Source organism: Pelophylax lessonae, assembly GCF_965119305.1.
Source record: "Pelophylax lessonae genome assembly, chromosome: 1".
In the NCBI taxonomy this organism is placed as follows: domain Eukaryota; kingdom Metazoa; phylum Chordata; class Amphibia; order Anura; family Ranidae; genus Pelophylax; species Pelophylax lessonae.
This window is the reverse complement of record NC_138768.1, coordinates 319,511,428-319,530,935: the sequence shown is the minus strand read 5'-3', so window position 1 is coordinate 319,530,935 and position 19,508 is coordinate 319,511,428. Positions and strand designations below refer to the sequence as shown.

General features: G+C 42.8%; 1 protein-coding gene and 1 long non-coding RNA gene across 2 annotated transcripts in view; one reads left to right on the top strand and one right to left on the bottom strand.

The window, feature by feature from the left end:
* The window catches only part of NFATC4 (nuclear factor of activated T cells 4), a 117,314-nt gene that overhangs the window by 82,721 nt on the left and 15,085 nt on the right, over positions 1-19,508 (bottom strand). The gene's annotated exons all lie outside the window — the stretch shown is intronic.
* Positions 11,094-17,859, top strand: LOC309557761. Its single transcript, XR_014225393.1, has 2 exons — positions 11,094-11,209; positions 17,689-17,859. It is a non-coding gene; the product is annotated as an uncharacterized lncRNA (long non-coding RNA).

Genomic DNA, 19,508 nt, shown 5'->3' with positions numbered 1-19,508 from the left:
TCTGACTATTTGATGTTCAGATTGGCAGACTTGTTCTGCAAACTTTTATCTTCATTTGGATTTCATTCTATTTTGGGGCAGGGAGAAACTCTTTCCAGTATATTAATAAATCTTTGTGAATAACTGTGAGTATTTATTGTCGCTTTAGATACTAACTGATATTTCTAATGATGCTTACATCAGTCATATTTTAAAGATAAGGCTATAAAAAAGTAATATTAAAACTGTTAAATAGTTTCCTGTTTGCTCTGATTATTTTTGATCTTCCTTCCCATGCCCGTGGTCAGCCGGCTTAGCAGTGTCCAGCTCTAGCATAGAACTCTGGAGGGCAAGATCATTTAAAAAGTACAACCTCTTATGAAACATACGTTGACTTGTGTAGAATCATTTTGCAATGGGGTCAGAATAGATTTAAAGTGTGAAGCCAAAAACATTTTTTCTTAGTTTTGGATGGAGTGGGAAAGGATTAGAACTCCTGCTGGGTTATTACTGCTATCTGGGGCTCTGTTGATGAGATTATTTCTCACTTGCTGTTCTACCAGATAGGAAGTAAGGGAAATTTGAAACAGGGACAAAAATAAAAATCTAAGTGAAACTGACAAGAAGAGTGCCAAACAATCATCTTAAAGAAGAAGAAAAGGCAATCCACTAAGTAAGCCGTAAATGTTGGCTGTACTCCGCCTTTGCTAATGCTGCACACCATTTGAAATAATGAGCAGTGTCAATACCAGTTTGATCTGTTTCTTAATGGTCACATGACCTCACAGCTTCAATTCATGGGTGGCTTGGTGACATCTGACAGCAGTAAGGAATTCCCAGAACAGTAACATCACCTACTGGAACGAATGCTCTGGGCATTGTCAGAGCCTTTACCAACCAGCTGCAGCAGCTGCCCAGAATTCGGAGCTGCAGGATCACGTCACTGCTAGGAAACAGATAAAAAAAAGGTGTGTACAATGATTGTGCAGCATTACTAAAGGCAGAAGCCAGGCAACATTTAAAATGTGCTTATTAGCTACATTTTCTTTTAATTTAAAACATGTATAATTTATTGTTGATAAAAATGAGATGAATATAAAAAGTACACGTTTCAGGGTTGAAAGCAAGACACCTCAATATTCATGATCAATATGGGAAATGTAAATGTGTCTTGTTTTCATATTAATCATGATTATTGATGTCTTGTTTTCAGCCATGATATAAGTGAATTGTTGACCCTCAAAATGTGATGGGTATCTTTAGTCCCCGTTCAAATTAGGTAGCTCCGACTTCGGGGGCGACCTGTGAAGTCGCGTGCACCGCGACATTTCGGCGCGACTTGCACGGACTTCATCTAATGAATGTCTATGCAAGTCGCCTCCAGGTCGCCCCGAAGTAGTACAGGACCCTTTTTCTAAGTCGGAGCGACTTGTGTCGCTCCTATTAGAACCGGTCCTGTACTACTCAATGGACCCGACGGTGCGCGACTTGTCAGGCTGACCAGGTCGCCTGGCAAGTCGTAATAGTGTGAACCGGCTCTTAATCTCCTTGTTGTCTCGTTTTTATCAACAATAAATGATATGGACTGTTTGGCACTATTCTTGTCGATTTCACTTAGATTTCTTAGTTGGGGATGCCATTGCTCCTTGAAGGGGCCTTTGCATTGTGATAAAGGTTAAATTATCCATCCCAACCAATACTCCTTGATTCACACAATAATAGTTTCAAGCCCAGCACTTCACTTCTACTTTTTCTTAGAAATAAAGATCTGACAGGGTTCACACTTTCTATTAAATAATTAGATTACTCATTTCTGTCTGTGTTGCTGCTGGAGAGTTCCACCCCCGACTTCTCTTCTGGTAAAACATTGTCATTAGGACAGGAGGGGTGGGTACTGTTAATCTTTCTATTATAGCCTTGGATGGCAGTAAAAATTTTAAAGGGTTTCTAAAGCTTCCCCACTCTGTGTAGAAAATATTGGCTGGCTATACACTTTAACAATCAATGGAATATTTATTACAACATTTAGTTTAGTATATAGATTTTTTTAGATTACAGCATCATACACATTATGAATGTGTAATAGTGTGTATTCCATCACCTGCAGATCACTGCTCCTGCGCAAAATACTCTCCCTTAGTGCCTCCTCATAGCCGCCAGTTACTGTCCCCAGGGGCTGTTTTCCAGCCTCTTTTGTGAGATTTATCAGCAGCCTCTGCTACTGAATAAAGTTGCCCCCTTTCCCATTGCCTTTCTGTCCTCTTTGTCATTCACAGGACTACAAACCCACAATGCATTCTGTTCTGAGGATGTGCAATGGTAGCATTTGAATGACGGATCTATCTGCTCTTTCACAGAATGTAATGCCGTGTGGGATGGTAGTAAGTCAAGCTCTTTGAAGGACAAAGAGGGCAGAATGGCACAGTCGATTGGTGCAACTTTTTTCTGTAGCAGGGGTAGTTAACTATGACGGCATCGGAAGACAGCTGCTGAGGACAGTATCCAGGGGCTGTGATGAGGCACTGAGGGATTTGATTTTTAGTGTAAGCTACACAGCATTACACATAACCAATGTGTAGGATATTACATGCAAAAAAATAAAAATAAAATAAATATATATATATATATATATATATATATATATATATATATATATATATATACAGTTTTATATACAGTAGCTCACAAAAGTGAGCACACCCCTCATATTTTTGTAAATATTTTATAATATCTTTTCATGTGACACCACTGAAGAAGTGACACTTTGAAACAATGTAAAAAAAGTGATTGTACAGCTTGTATGATTTGCTGTCCCATCAAAATAACTCAACACACAGTCATTATTGTCTGAACCGCTGGCAACAAAAGTGAGTACACCCAAATTTGGCCCAAAGTGTCAATATTTTGTGTGGCCAGTGGCCACCATTATTTTCCAGTGCTGCCTTAACCCTCTTGGGCATGGAGTTCACCAGAGCTTCACAGGTTGCTACTGGAGTCCTCTTCCACTCCTCCGTGACAACATCATGGAGCTGGTGGATGTTAGAAACCTTGCGCTCCTCCACCCTCCATTTGAGGTTGCCCCACAGATGCTCAATAGGGTTTAGGTCTAGAGACATGCTTGGCCAGTCCATCACCTTTACCCTCAGCTTCTTTAGCAAGGCAATAGTTGTCTTGGAGGTTTGTTTGGGGTCCCAGTTTCAAAATAAAGGGGATCAAGCTCTGCTTTAGTATGTTACAGTACATGTTGTCATTCATGGTTCCCTCAATGAACTGTAGCTCCCCAGTGTCGGCAGCACTCATGTAGCCCCAGACCATGACACTCCCACCATCATGCTTGACTGTAGGCAAGACACCCTTGACTTTGTACTCCTTACCTGGTTCCCGCCACACACGCTTGACACCATCTAAACCAAATAGGTTTATCTTGGTCTCATCAGACCACAGGACATGATTCCAGTAATCCATGTCCTTAATCTGCTTGTCTTCAGCAAAATGTTTGCGGGCTTTCTTGTGCATCGTCTTTAGAAGAGGCTTCCTTCTGGCATGACAGCCATGCAGACCAATTAGATGCAGTGTGCGGTGTATGGTCTGTGCACTGACTGGCTGACCCCCCCACCCCTTCAACCTCTGCAGCAATGCTGGCAGCACTCAAACGTCTATGTCCCAAAGACAACCTCTGGATATGACTCTGAGCATGTGCACTCAACTTCTTTGGTCGATCATGGCGAGGCCTGTTCTGAGTGGATCCTGTCTTGTTAGACCACTGTATGGTCTTGGCCACCATGCTGCAGCTCAGTTTCAGGGTCTTGGCAATCTTCTTATAGCCTAGGCCAACTTTATGTAGAGCAACAATAATTTTTTTCAGATCCTCAGAGAGCTCTTTGTCATGAGGTGCCATGTTAAACTTCCAGTGACCAGTATGAGAAAATCAAAGCGATAACACCAAATTTAACACACCTGCTCCCCATTCACACCTGAGACCTTGTAACACTAACGAGTCACATGACACCGGGGAGGGAAAATGGCTAATTGGGCCCAATTAGGACATTGTCCCTTAGGGGTGTACTCACTTTTGTCGCCAACAGTTTAGACATTAATGGCTGTGTGTTGAGTTATTTTGAGGGGACAGCACATTTACATTGTTATACAAACTGTACACTCACTACTTTACATTGTAGCAAAGTGTCATTTCTTGTGTTGTCACATGAAAAGATATGATAAAATATTTACAAAAATGTGAGGGGTGTACTAACTTTTGTGAGATGCTGTTTATATATATATATATATATATATATATATATATTTTAAACTTCATCCTCTGTGTCAGAAAACATGTTCTGAGATATTAATTTACAAAACCATATAAGAAAGTGTAGGATTTAGGCAGAATAATTCAGGTCCTCATTCAATAAAAATTCTTAGAGAATACGCCAGCAAAACACTGACATGCCTGGCTTATAAGGGCTGTTGGCAATGTGCCATTTCACTGCACTTGTCTCGCTTGTATAATCCTACTTATTTAAAAAAAAAAATAGTTTAAGTACTTTTTTTCTCAGTGGTTTTGTTTTTGCTACGCAGAAACCAAATGCCAAAATATAACCATTCAATGCCTGTGAAAAGAAGCCTCATATAAAGCTGTCCTGCCATCTAATCTGCTCAATAGAAGACAACAACAGAATTGTTAAGGAATATACCAGATTCTGTCTATTGTGACACAGCCCAAAAAAACTAATTTATTAGGGTTGCACCGTCCTTTTTTTTTTTTATTGGTGAGTACAAGTACTTCTATTTTCGATTAAGTAGTCACCGATACCGAGCACCGATACTTTGCAGTGAGATTTGTGCTCATACAAAATTAAAGGGCTGAAATCGCAATGCAAAGATTTGCATGCCATTTGAACCGGAATGCAGTGTGATTCCTGTCCGAATCGCATGCATTTTTCCCACCGCTTCTGTGTGAACCTAGACTTGTCATAGTGATTTCAGCCTGGGCTCACATATAAGCAGTGCGGGAAACTGCCCGTTAATCGGACTTTAATCACACTCCTGTTCAAATTGCATGTGATTCTTTGCAGTACGATTTGAGCCCATTCATTTTGTATGGGCACAAATCACACTGCAAAGTATCGGTTTCGGGTATTGGAACATTTTCACGAAACCGTAAAAAAGTATTTTTACTCATGAAAATACTTGATATTGGTGCATCCCTAGAATTTATGTTAAACCACTTGTGTTAATAGACTTTATCTTAAACCGTTATAACATTTGCCTCAGTACTTCCCCAAAACTGGGTTGGATTGAGTATTTGCAACAACAGCATTTGCTGAGTATTACTATTTGTGCGTACATTCTTTATAGAAGAATATATTTTTTTTATAATACAATTATAAATTAGTAAAAGTTATATTTTTTCTTTTTCAGTGAAAACCAATACTTCCATAATTTAGTGGAAGTTAGGTAATATTACAAAACTCAGAATGATTGTATGTGTCAGACATGTTGAAATTAAGATGTGTGGTAAGCAATGACCTACAGTAGAACTTTAAAATGCAGCTAAACCCAAGACCGAAAATGTATAGTTTTATTTTTTCATACTTTTTTCTTTTTTTAATTTTCACTTGGTGACCCTGCCATTAGCACGCTTCTTGTCCTAGGCCTAGGGGGATTGCTCAATCACTCTATTGAATCTATGGAAAGGTACCATTGTGACCATAGGACAGGGAATTTTTTTCTTAAGACTACAGAAAACATCCCCCTCTCCTATTCAACAAAACATGGGTGAGAGGTCAACGGTAGTCCACAGAGAGAACTAGAAATAAAGCTAGGGGTGCAGCAGAGAGGCAGAGTAAACTGGATGTTATCAGTTCGCAGGATTTCTAGCAGGATTCACAGGTATTATTTTGCACTGATAGATATAACAAAACACTTTAAAAAGCATATTTAACCACTTAAGCCCCGGAAGATTTTACCCCCTTCCTGACCAGGGCCTATTTTGCGATTTGGCACTGCGTGACTTTAACGGACAATTGCGCGGTCGTGCGACGCTGTACCCAAATTAAATTGACGTCCTTTTTTTCCCACAAACAGAGCTTTCTTTTGGTGCAATTTTTGATCATGCGCTATAAACAAAAAAAGATCGACAATTTTGCAAATATAACAATATTTTTCACATTTTTTTTATATGAAATTCCCCCTCAAAAAAATGTAAAAATCTAAATTTTTTAACATTTTAGGCCAATTTGTTTTCTGCTACCTATGTTTGGTAAAAAAAAAAAAATCGCAAAAAGCGTATTTTGATTGGTTTGCGCAAAAGTTATTGCGTTTACTAAGGGAAAGATTTTTGTCATTTTTATTGTTTTTTTTTTTTTTTAACGAGTAATGTCATGTTAACGAGGAAGGTCATAATGCTGCGATTTTTTTTTGCGGGACTGCGACATTGCAGCGGACAGATCGGACCCTTGACTGACATTTTTGACACTTTTGGGGGTACCAGTGACATTACTTCAGTAATCAGTGCTATACATATGCACTGTTACTGTAAAAATGACACTGGCAAGGAAGGGGTTAACTTTATTTGAGAAGGAGGGGTTAAGTGTGTCCCTAGGGGCGTGCTTCTAACTGTCATTGGATGTGGCTTTACATGTAACAGCTGAGATCTATGGTCCTACATAACAGGACCGTATGATCTGTGCTGTTACACAGGGGAAAATGACAGGCGGCTTTGTTTACACTAGCCGCCTGCCTTTTTCTCGCTGTACCGGAGGATAGCGAGTGACCGGCGGACATCGGGTCCGCCGCTCACTCGTGCGGGGTGGGGGGGTTTCCGTGAGCGAGCGGGGGCGCTCGCTCCCTAGAGCCTCACAGGCTAGTGACGTACCCCTACGTCACTTTGCCTGTGAGGGGCTGACTGCCGCCGTATATAGTCGTGCGGCAGTCGGCAAGTGGTTAAGAGATCTAAAGGGAGCAAATAAGAGAAGTTTACTGTTAAGAGTTTAAAATACTTTAACCTTACCGAATGTTTTCAGTACTTCTTTGAGTCACAGACCCATAACAAACATGTGCATCAGATTGTGTGAGTTTACTCATTCTAAGATAGTGACTCAGAAAGTGGTAAAGCCAGGGACCTATCATTTTTAGAAGGTAGTCGGTAACAATAGCCTCAAAGAAGGCCCCCGAATAGAACATAAAATCTATTTTACTTGCCACTATACTGCATTTGATAAAATGTAGGTAAGGTAATCCTTACAACAGCAATAAGTACTATTGACTGACTTCCATGTTACTAACTTATCTGCATAGCCCATAGCAGGGTTTCTCAACCTTTTTTTCAGTCAAAGCACCCTTTAAAATTGTAGACAATCTCAAGGCACCCTCAAAAATTATGGACTGTCTCGAGGCACCCCATTCTAAAATTTAAAAAACTATTCAAAATCATTAACATCCACACATAGGACACCCTACGTTAGATTATTCTTCCAAATCCAGTACACTATTGCACACTGGTAGTGACAGAGACAGGCAGGGGAGGGTTATTGGTTGTTAGGACGCCGGCAGCTAGAAGGTCATAACGGTGCACAATAAACTCCCGTGGCTTTTATGTCAGTAGCCTAGTGTGAATGATGCCACTATTTTATGGAATACACCTTATTCTGCAAAAGAAAAAAAAAACAGAGTGCAGTTTTATATAAATATCTTTTGTAAGTCCCGGTTCACACTGGGGCAACTTGTCAGGCGACTTAGCCACGTGACAAGTCACGCTCCATTCAGTGCAATACAGCCATTCTAATCGGAGCAACTCAAGCCGCTGCGACTTAGAAAAAGTTTCCTGCACTACTTTGGGGGCGACTTGCACTGACTTCTATTAGAAAAGTCGTTTGCAAGCCCTGCTGAAGTCACGCTGCACGGAGCGGCTTCAGAGTCGGGCAACTTTGAAGCCGCCCCAGTGTGAACCCAGCCTGAGGCTTTTGTTTTTAAACTGAACACCCATATTTACAACTGTTTTAATATTGGGGCCTGGAACACTTCCTGAAAAAAGGGTCAGAGTGAAGGTATCAAGATTTGGGACATTATTTTAATTGTAACAAATAATGGAAATAATAATTGGGATTTGGTATAAAGTAAAATCAAGAAGAGAATTCATGTGGAGTTTTCATAATCTGACTATGGAAGGAAAGTTTTTACTAAATAAATTGGTTCTGCTGTCATTCACATAGCTCCCAACTGTCCCTGATTATGAATAACTGTCCCTTATTGGGAACAAAGTCCCTCTGTCCCTCTTTCCTCCTCATTTGTCCCTTGTTTTGGTCTGATCTATAGAGTTGTATGTAAAATGCACTGCTTACCTTGCAAAAAGTGTTATAAGCCTTTTATCCAATTTCTAAATTGTTGTATTTGTAAATTCCAAAAGCCAATATAAAAAAACAGTAGTGGTAAAAATGCACTTGTAGGTTTAACCACCTCCCACCCGGGCCATTATAGATATACGGCTGGGTGGGAGTCTCGTCCTTCTGATCGGACGTTCCGGAACGTCCTTCAGAAGAAGAGTGATTTCGCCGCCGCGGGTGCGCGCAGCGGCGCGATCTCGAAGTGCCTGTGTCCCTAGGACACAGAGCAACAAGACTCGGCAGGAGGGCCCTGTGATTGGCCCTCCTGATCACATGACGGCTGTGTCCAATCACAGCCATCATGTAATGTCAATACAGCCGTTGTAACGGCTTTGATCTCTTCTCCTCCTGACAGACCCTGTCAGTGAGGAGAAGAGGAGAGGATCGATTCTGCAGCCGGGGTGATCAGTGAGTATTTCTGATTACTCACTGATCACAGGGGGGGTCTGTGCTGGTAATCAGATGATTGATTACCAGTGCAGCCCTGGGGGGAGGGGGTGCCACTAGAGCCACCAGGGATGCCCACCCATGACCACCAGGGATGCCTACCATGGCCACCAGGGATGGCAAACAGGGCTCAGAGAGCCTGCCAGTGGTGCCCCCCTATCAGTGCTGCCCACCAATGCCATCTATCAGTGCTGCCCACCAGTGCCCATTATTGCCATCTATCAGTGCCGCCTACCAGTTCCCATTATTGTCCACCAGTGCTGCCTATCAGTGCCCATCAGTGCCCCCCATCAGTGCCGATCAGTCCCGCCCATCAGTGCCACCTATCAGTGCCTATCAGTGCCCATCAGTGCCGCCGATCAGTCCCCATCAGTGCTGTCTATCAGTGCCCATCAGCGCTGCCTATCAGTGCCCACCAATGCTGCATATCAGTGCTATCTATCAGTGCCACATATCAGTGCCCATCAGTGCTGCATATCAGTGCTACCTATCAGTGCCCATCAGTGCTGCATATCAGTGCCACCCCATCAGTGCCACCCCATCAGTGTCTCCTCATCAGTGCCTGTCAGTGCGGCATCATCAGTGCTCATCAGTGCAGGAAAAAACGTATCTATTTACAAAATTTTATAACCTAAACAAAAAAACTTTTTTTTTTTTTTCAAACTTTTCGGTCTTTTTTTATTTGTGCACCAAAAAAGAAAAAACCTGGCGGTGATCAAATACCACCAAAAGAAAGCTCTATTTGTGGGGAAAAAATTGCACAAATTTGGTTTAGGTACAGTGTTGCATGACCGCGCAATTGTCATTCAAAATGCAACAGCGCTAAAAGCTGAAAATTGGTCTGGGAAGGAAGGGGGTTTAAGTGCCCAGTATTGAGGTGGTTAATCAATCATTTTTTTTTTGTACAATTCTCCTTTAAGAAGGAAGCGGCAGGGTGTGTTTTATGCCTTCATTTTTTTGCAAATCGGTGTCCCTCATTCCCATCTCAGAAAATTGGGAGGTATGCAATCATGCTATATGTATCCATGTTTTTTTCTACCTCAGATCTCTATATCAAGAGACATCTATGTCTGTGTTTTACATTTTTATGGAATTCAAAAACAGATAAACTAAGCAAGATTTTATGTACAGGTGTAAGATATATAGGGGGGAACTGCATATCCATTTCCATCTGATCCGCTGGACGGATGGCGAATGTACCCCCATCCATAATTTGCAGAGATTTCCGCTCACTTCCTGTTTTGGCTATGGGACAGGAAGTGAAAGTAAATCTCCCCAACCAGACTCAGATGGTAAATAAAAAAAAAAAAAACTGACAAGGGTTTAAAACCCTTCCTTAGATTATCCAAAAAATAATAATTTTGCCTTTAGTTCTTCTATAATAGCAGTTCTTAGAAGAGCAGAAAATGATTTAGAGGTCTCGACAAGGTCTAAATAAGTCTGGTGTTTAGGAAATTTCCAGCAAACATACCCAAAAACCTCGTCTGGGCTATAGTCCATTGATGCCCTTCCACAAGAGACTTCTGGTACCACAGAGGATTATTGTCGGGAGCCAAATTCCTTTGTGAGATATGAACCAATAATGAGACTGTATTACATCTATTTTGGAACTGTCCATTTGCACTGGAGGTTTGGAGAAGAGCATTTAGACGGGGCTACTCTGGTGCCAGATTTTTTTAGCCCATGCACAGCTCCAATGCCCAATGCAGACAATGTTTGCTCCCATATGTACTGATGGCAGGATGGAAACCCCACTGCACCACCCCACGAATCACCATAATACTGACCCCTCAGTTTATTTTTGAGCTACTTAATTATCAGGGCCCTACATTCTTCTTATGGTTCAAAGCTAGGGCTTCGAAGGTCCAATTGTGCACCTGGGGCCCATGCGATATGGGGGTTACCTGACAAGTGTCCTGCTGAGGGGTCCACTTTTTACCGCGAGAAGGGCAACCTCTTCCCTTAACCACCACCGGCTCCCTACCAGGTTTTCTCTATTATTAATCCAGCTTATTATGAGAATATACGTTGTAAGCACTTGTATGACTGTCTGTGGCCCAACAGTATTTACTCTCACTTTATACATGGACACTTAAATTTCTAAGCATCATCTGTGAACAATGACACATCCAGCCAGAAGCCGACTTCCTCTTATTTTAATTCAGTAATGAAAGGGGACATCTTCGAATTAGTGGTGAAATAGACAAGACACTCTGTATGCACTTCAAGTTTTTATCTAAATCCATATACCCACATCTTCTGGCTTCCTCTTTGAGTTTCCAATCTCTTTAGGTCAGCAAATAGTGTCAGGAGCTTTAAACTCAGGGCAGAGGGAAGCCCACACTGGGGAACCGAGGATGCAGTTCCACTACTCTACTTCTACATTGTGCTGCTGTGTGGTAACTTCTTTTTTTCATTAGAATCCACCCAGCTTCCATATGTGATACAAGTGGATCTGACGAAAAGGACAGTGATAATATCCTGTAGGGAGCCAAATAAAGGGGAGCTAAAGGAATCCCTTCCTACAAGCAAGCCTACTATTAAAGTGGGCTTGTAGTCCTAACAATTTTTACTATGAATAGGTCTTTTATGGCCTTTTAAAATGCCCCAGCTCATGTCAGCAAGTTGTTTATTGGATGATTATTAACTGTATAATGAATGCCATTTGGAAAGTAAAAAACATTTTATCATTTAGGCATGTTTTTTTTTTGAATGTTATTACTGTTTAAAATTGCAGTGAGCGAGATGTACATTAATTTTTTTAACACACAAAAAAATTTATGGCCCAACAGAGACAAACAGTGTGTTCATGTGAGATTTGATCTGCCATTGTATTGTTTTATCCTGTTACCATGCTGTTTTTTATAGTACATTGTGTCCTCACTCTTTTATAGGAGGTATTTTAGCTCCATAAAACTTTTGCTGAAACCTCAGTGTGTCAATGTACTGTTAGTATCACCCTTTGAAGTATTTGTCTGCCATGTCTGTCTGCCAATGTCTAATCACTGCCATGCCATGCATTGTAAAAAAATCTATATGTAGTCTTTTTTTTTCCCCATGTAGCTGAGATGTACCAATAGGCAGTTAATGTCAAGCCATGCTGTGTACAAACACAATACAGAGTTCAAAACATGCAGTGTCTCTCACACAAACACACTTGCACACCTGGTTCACAAAGGGCTTGTTCACACATACATCAATACCCTGTGTTTAAGCAGCACACTTAAAGACTCATAACTGCCCTTCAATGCCTGCCATGCATATTATAATGGGTGTAGCACTACCCCCCTAGAGGCTGCAAGTGGCAGGGTTCCCCACTATTGCACAGCCAGGCAGTTAACATTTTCAGCTTACATCCAGAGTCAGTGAACACTCCTTGAGGTTTGGTTTTATGTTTTTTTAGGGGATAATAACTTGAATAGGTAGGGGAATTATGGGATGCACAACTTGACAGTAACAAAACCAGGGACAACTTCTTCCCTATTTACAGCTTCTCTTGTACAACAGCAGTTTCTTCTTCTGGGGTATCTAACAGTCTGTTAGTTCAGCAACAGTCCATTACAGGCTAGGAACTCTCAGTCCCTTTTAGAAAGTAGCATAATGAGGTGTGAACTGCATCCTGGAGTACCTCCACTCCAATGTAGACACTGGTCCCTGTTCTACCACTTGCACACCTGGCTGCTTTTCCACCAGCCCACTTGGCTGCTTCTCTTAACCAGTCTACTCGACCAACTCTCTTCACCAGCCTACCTGACTGACACTCTTCACCAGTCTACCTGACTGATTCACTTAAGATCTTTCAGGGCAAGGTTGATGAAGACTTAAGCACACTGCTGTCTTCAAGAGAGACCTGCTACTGTAGTACTCACATTGTCCTCTCCTTGCTCCCGCTGCCTCTCAGGAAAGCCTCCTCCAACATCTTCTGTGGTAGGAACCTTCCAGGCTAGCTCCTGACCACAGTGCCATTTTAAGAGCATTATAGGCCCCCGGGCAATGCAGTGCACTGGGGCCCCGCCTACACAATCACCCATGAGAATAAAAATGCTAATTATCGATAAGGCGATATTTATTGGTACAGCAGTGCCAGGCTAATGACAGCTTCCAAATTTGGCGGCTGGGTCCGGTGAACAAACACACAGAAGGGAGTCAGACTCGACTGTCCTGTGTGTGTCTGTTCCCTTGGAGGTAGACAGGCATTCCTGCAGTTGTGGGCCCCCCTCCACGGCCCAAGTGGCCTGACAGTAGCACAGGGCCAACAGGCGCTTGCCACCTGCTAAGTTCGGCGGCGGGATGCACACGGGAATCGGGAATAATGCTTGGCTGAGTTGGGGCCCCCGGGCAACTGCCCAGCATGCCCATTCGGTAAGATGGCCCTGCCTGACCAGCCCCGACCCAAGGTAGAGCCCCTCCCTGGCAGGGGTCCCTTGAGGGCCACCGACAGTCTCCTCAGCATGGCATCTCCATATTCCACCCGACTCCCCCAGCATGACTCATTCCTATTTAATGGCTAACTTAGTCCTCCACCAGGCCCACCTCCATTTATAAAGTGTTAGCTGGTTGCTAGGGGAGAGGCAGTAGAGGTCCCTGTATCCTAGAATGCACTGGGAAATAATAGAGAACTAGGACAGAGCAGCTCCAGCCACCTCCTGTTTGTACACAGGGCAGCCGTGTGGTAACACCATTTGTTTCTGTGCACAGGCAAAAACATCAAGCCAGCCAGAAATACTGACAGTGCCAAGCAGGAGCAGAGGCATTGAGAAATATTGCTTTGTGATGGTAAAGCTTAGCTGGGCCAAGCCAACTGTCAATGAGATTAAAGTATACAAATTCAACTTGCAGAGAAAAATGTCTAACCACACCTCAAAGCAGATAATTTTCTCTACATTACTTCCCATTTAAGCACTTCTTCATAGAAAAAGAACGCTTTCAAGGACATTTAACAAGCATTCTTGATGCTTTATCAGCACTCCAAAAAACGCAACAAAAATGTGTCAAGAACACGTAATAAATGCTATAGTTAATGAGCATTGCTTCATTCTTGATAATCAGCACACCTGTGACCGAGCCCAAACTCTCACACACACTATATATATATATATATATATATAGCTCCCTCGTCACCTCCTCCTATACTCGCCTCCAGGACTTTTCCAGAGCCTCTCCAATCCTATGGAACTCCTTACCCCAATTTGTCCAATTATCTCCTACTCAATTAGCTTTTAGACGATCCCTGAAAACCCTCCTCTTCAGAGAAGCCTATCCTATCCTACCCACACCTAACAACTGTACTTCCATTTTCTCCATCAGCTCATCCCTCACAGTTATTGCCTTTTGTTTCACTTGACCCTCCCTTCTAGATTGTAAGCTCTAACGAGCAGGGCCCTCTAATTCCTCCTGTATTGAATTGTATTGTAACTGTATTGTCTTCCCTCATATTGTAAAGCGCTGCACAAACTGTTCATGCTATATAAATCCTGTATAATAATAATAATAATAATAAAAATATGCACATACAAAATAAGCCTTTCTTAGGTGCCATCTTTTCAGGGGTGTCTGTGACTGGATTATAACCTAATGTTACTCTCTCCATTTTTCTCTCCCAGATCCCAGCTCTAACCAAAGAAAATTAGTCTGGCAACATGAAAGAGACATTTTAACGTCCCCACACAGGTAACACGTTGTCACTGCTCACAGATGCAGATTCTGCCTTTTTGTTTCAGGGGAAAGGTGACAGTCCCTGAACAGGCGTGATACTGATGGGAATCAGAAGAGAGTATTCTCTAGCCAGTAATTACTCCTATGTGCTGTGAGAGCAACTTGAAGCCTCATAATTGGGATGTGAATGTCCAGGCCTGCCTGGCCTAGATAGCAAAGCAGCCAAGTCGGACTGGTGTCTGGGAGCATCCCATTTTCATGGGACTGTCACAGGATTTAAACAAAATATCGATGTTCTGTGGACCCCCCCCCTCTCATGTTTTCGGGCTCAGTGCTAGAACACTGATTCCAGCACCTTGTGCCTAACCTCTTGTGAAACTGTGGGAAATGGTTGCCTAGTTAGGGGGAAGACTGAGAGTAGGGGCCTGGTAAGTTAAAGCCATTTCAGGTATCCCTGAAGGGGGTGTGAGTGAGTGCCTTAAAGTGAAGCTAAAATCACTTTACTCCCCACTAATGTTTGAAATCTGCAAAGTATCCCTCACTGACGTTGGCATTTTCTCCCTAAGTGCTGGTCTTTGGGCATCTTCACTGGCCAGGGCAGGATGGCATAACTCATGAATGTGCAGGTGTCAGCCATCCTGGTAGGGACTGTGCCAGCGAGGTAAGCTGAGCTGCACATGCACAGCTTAATTTACAGCAGGCAGGCAGGTAGGTGTATTTTATTTCTGAAGAGACATTACATGTGTAGCACTCTCCTAAGTCGGTGCTACAAGAAAGTATCGTTTTTGGGTCTTTCTGCTTACCAGGAAGATTGCCAGGTAAATTTAGAGTGCACCTTGCCTACCAGGGAGCAGGATCTATTGATTGGGTCTGCTCATGGTGCTCAGGTGCAGCTCAGCTTGTCTGAATGTTTCACACTGGTCCAATAGGGAGGCATATTGGACAGTGGGAGGAAACCTGACAAGTGAGGGCACAGGAATTGTTACAGCCCTGATGAATGGCAATGGAAAGTGCCTCATTGCATGCTGGGTGACTGTATAAATGCCAGGGGCACATGTGCTCGGGTTCTTCATCTGGAGAGCTTGGTTTTGGAGGGAGGGGGTGGCTGCCTCTCCTCTGTAGAAGTTGCCATGCAGCCTTGGGTGGTCGACCTGAGGGCCTGAAAGTCAAATAGGAGCTGAATCCAGATGTCCTGCAGAGCTGACTGGAAGGGAGACACTGGAAAGGATCTCATGAGATCTGTGTCATGGGGCCTGTCCTGTGAGGGCCATCCCTTCAGTGGAAGAGTCAGTGGATGGGTGTCAGTCAAGGGAATGCTAGAGAGTGTCCTGAAGATAAAGTAGTTGCATCAAGTCTGCTGCTATAAAGAGAGCAAGAAGACTTAATTCTTCCGTATAAGTGGCAGTATGGTTAAAGCAGTGTGTCTGCTCCCACAAATAACCTGTTGAGGTCAAGTGAGAGTTTTCCTTATCTACTGTAAATAGTTCAGTTGGAGTATCCCACTATTCCCTTCTCCCATCCAAGTTCCACAATAAATCCAAATCCAAATGCACCACCCCCTTATTCCCATAAATAAACTAAAAAAGTTAGCCATATACTAGTTAGGCATCTTATCCCTCAATAAAACTTCCCTGCTACTTTTCCTGCAGTGGGTACTTCCTTCTCCATGGTAGCAAAGATTTAGGGACTTATAGAACATCTGATGTGTTGCCACCACACTGCGAATGCTCCTCCCAGCAGCCCACTGCTGCATACAACTGCTTATTGACAGAAATTACAAGATATAGCTGTATGCAGGTTTGCGCCAGTACTTGCGCATGGACATATGCTCCAGATGTAGTCTGCATTTAGGGCAAATGTCTGTGATTTATGCATGTATAGGTACATACCTGCGCACAGCATTTTTACTTCTGTCTTTGTTGCTGTTGGAGAGTTTTCCTTACTTCCTCGCTGGTTGAACTGTGTCACCAGAACAGGAAGTGAGGGGAAATCTCTCTAACAGAGCCTCAGATAGCAGTAAAACCCGACAGGGGTTCTAATCCTTCCCCATTCTACCCACTTTCACATATTAATTACCTGTAAGTGTTCTGCTTACACATTACTTTGCGTACACGTTACATAATATGAAATACCGAGGGCTTTTTTTCAGCTGGAACTTGGTGGAACTCAGTGCTACCACCTCTGGCTCAGGCCCCCTGCTCCTTGCTCACAACTATCACTTGTAAACCCAGAAGTTCAGCTTCTGGGTTTACAAGTGACAGCTTGTCTCCCAATGGCTCCCACGGATACGATCTCCTGAGCGGCTCTTACTGAATGCAGGATGGGGACAAGAGGGATGCAGGTGCCATGCGGATAGCCACACCCCCACTGGATAATCTCCCTGCAAGTGAGAGAGTCGGAGCCACCTACAGTCTGGTTGTGGTTCCTGCACCTATTTTCTAAGAAAAAAAGTCCTGGAAATACCTGTATATCTTTCAAGCGTAGCTCCACTTTTGTTGAGAAAAACACAATCCCCTCTGGGTAATCTATGTGCATTGCAAGGATTTTACCAAACGTTGTTGCAGATTCCTACCTTTTGTTATTGTGAAGAAATCCCTGTGTGTTTGTCTGTGTCCATGTGGGAAAGCGAGTCTAATGGGAATGGTTTCATAATTATCAATCAGCTGTGCACCTGTAGGGCTCTAATGCGGAAAACTGCTGGGCCTGCATACCTTTTAGATGTGATTTCCTATTGGGAGTATGTCGCCAAAAATGACATTTGTGTTGCAGGGGATGCTGAAAATCTGTATGTGCAGACTTCTAGGAAGATTAGTGAGCCAATCACACAAGCAGGAAACTATGTTTCGGGGGGGGGGGGGGGGGGTTCAATTACAATATGACTTGTGTCACGATTGTATACGCTGTATTATTTTTTCGTTATTTGCCTTTTTTTTTTTATTTGGAGTAACCCCTTAAGGCTAGGTCCACTTGTTGTAAGCACCTATGCAATTGATATTCTATCACATACAGATAACTACTTGCATTGGTATCCTTGCATTGTATAAAATGGGTATCATTATACTTTTTGTTCCTAAGAAACATGCAATCTACAGTACAGGTGTTTTGGTATTTCCTCTGTTGCATACAGTGCATAAGGTTGTATTTTTATTCTTTGCATATTTTGTCAAGCGTAATCCTACTCACTGCTGTCTGATAATTGGAATTTTAATATGTTTTTTTACAGTTTCGCAGACTGTAGACTACACAAACAGAAGGAAGCAAGGCCAGTCTGGGGTCAAAGGTCCTGTTATGTTACTGTGTCATGGATGGAAACACCTGTTCAACAGACCCTGTGCTTTGATGGGATGATACATACCTATGTTCAGTGTATGTTGGATGTTTGATTTATAGAGTCGTTTATTTGCCCTTTAGCAACTGTCAGTATTTTTTTTTTTTTACGGGACATATATTCTTCTATTCGATATTAGAGATTGCTATCTGGGAGTTCGAAAACACAATTTAAATAATGTTAGAAGCTCACAAAACTTGAAGAATTACTGATTTAAATAGAATACTCATGTCTGCATTTCAAATTGATGATGATTTGCTATTCATTGTATAATGACTACTAAACTACTATACATAGGGACAGCACTAGGGGTCAAACTGGTGGTCTACGTGCACAAAGACTGACAGGTGGATAGACCCTGGAGGATGAGCTGCTACCCTTTTATAGTCCAATCAAGGGCTTGGGCAGGGAGGTAACCCACCTTTGACTTGGAATCTACCTTTTGTAGTTCCTGTACAGCAGAGCTCAGAAAAGGGGAGGAAGAAGCAGCTCATGAAGCAAATCATTGGTGTTTCAGGAAAAAGGGCATACTGATAGGAGTAAAGTGAAAGAAAGGGGAGCAAATCAGTCGAATCACAACCTGGGAGTGGAAAAAAAAAAAAAACATTCGGCTACACGCAATGTAAATATCTCCTAACCAGTACACATTCAGAAGATAGTTACAGTACCTATAGGCAGGGCTGCCATCAGGGGGGTACAGCCCATACAGATGTAGGGGGCCCTGGCGTCCTGGAGGGCCCAGTCCCTCGAGATGACCTCCAAGTTGGCACCTCTTTTGTTCCTTTCCTCCCCTAAACTGACAACTAGTCCCGACTCCCGCTGGTGCCACCCTCTGCACTGGCTCCTGACTCCCATCCTGCCGCTGGCCACCGCTGTCAAAATTATTGGTTGCTAGGACCGCATAGCAGCCAATCCTATGCATTCACAGGCCACCGCAGAGGAGGAGGATGTAAACTGGTGGTCAGGCCCAGAGGTCTTAGGCCTAAAGCTATGTAAGGGGCCCCAAAATTTCTGATGGCTGCCCTGCCTATAGGTAAGCCTTATTATAAGCTTACCTATAGGTACAAACTATTCTTTAGACTTTTCTTCCTCTTTAAGTGATAAAGCTGTCACCTTCTAAATTCTAAATTCACATGAAATTGAAGATGTGTATGTTTCTGTTTTATGCGACCTATATGAATTCTGATTTTATCAGCATAGCTGATAAACCACCAGCTGAAACCCACAATGAACACCTTCCCCCCAAATTCATATTTCCTGCATATCAGATATATCTATCTGCTTGTGTAACTGCAAGGTACTGCATGCTAAACTTTTACATTTAATCTTACACGTTTTAATCACATTTCTTTGATGTAAATCATAAAATAAACAACGCACCTATTAATCAGGATCTACATTTTTGCATTTATCAAACAGATACATTCTTTAAAGAGGTTGTAAACCCATACATTTTTTTTTTTTTTTTCACCCTGAAAGAGAAACACATAATGAGCTAATATGCATCGCATACTAGGTCATTATGAAATACTTACCTTAGAACGAGCCCCCGCCATGCCGCCCGCTTACCTGTATGATGGGCGACATGTTCAGTCGCCCATCTTCCGGGATCGCGGCATTCGGCCATCTGATTGGCCGGATCCGCCGTGACGTCACTCCCGCGCACGCACGCGGGAGCCGACGGTCACGGCATGGGGCTCTGAAGGAACGGCACC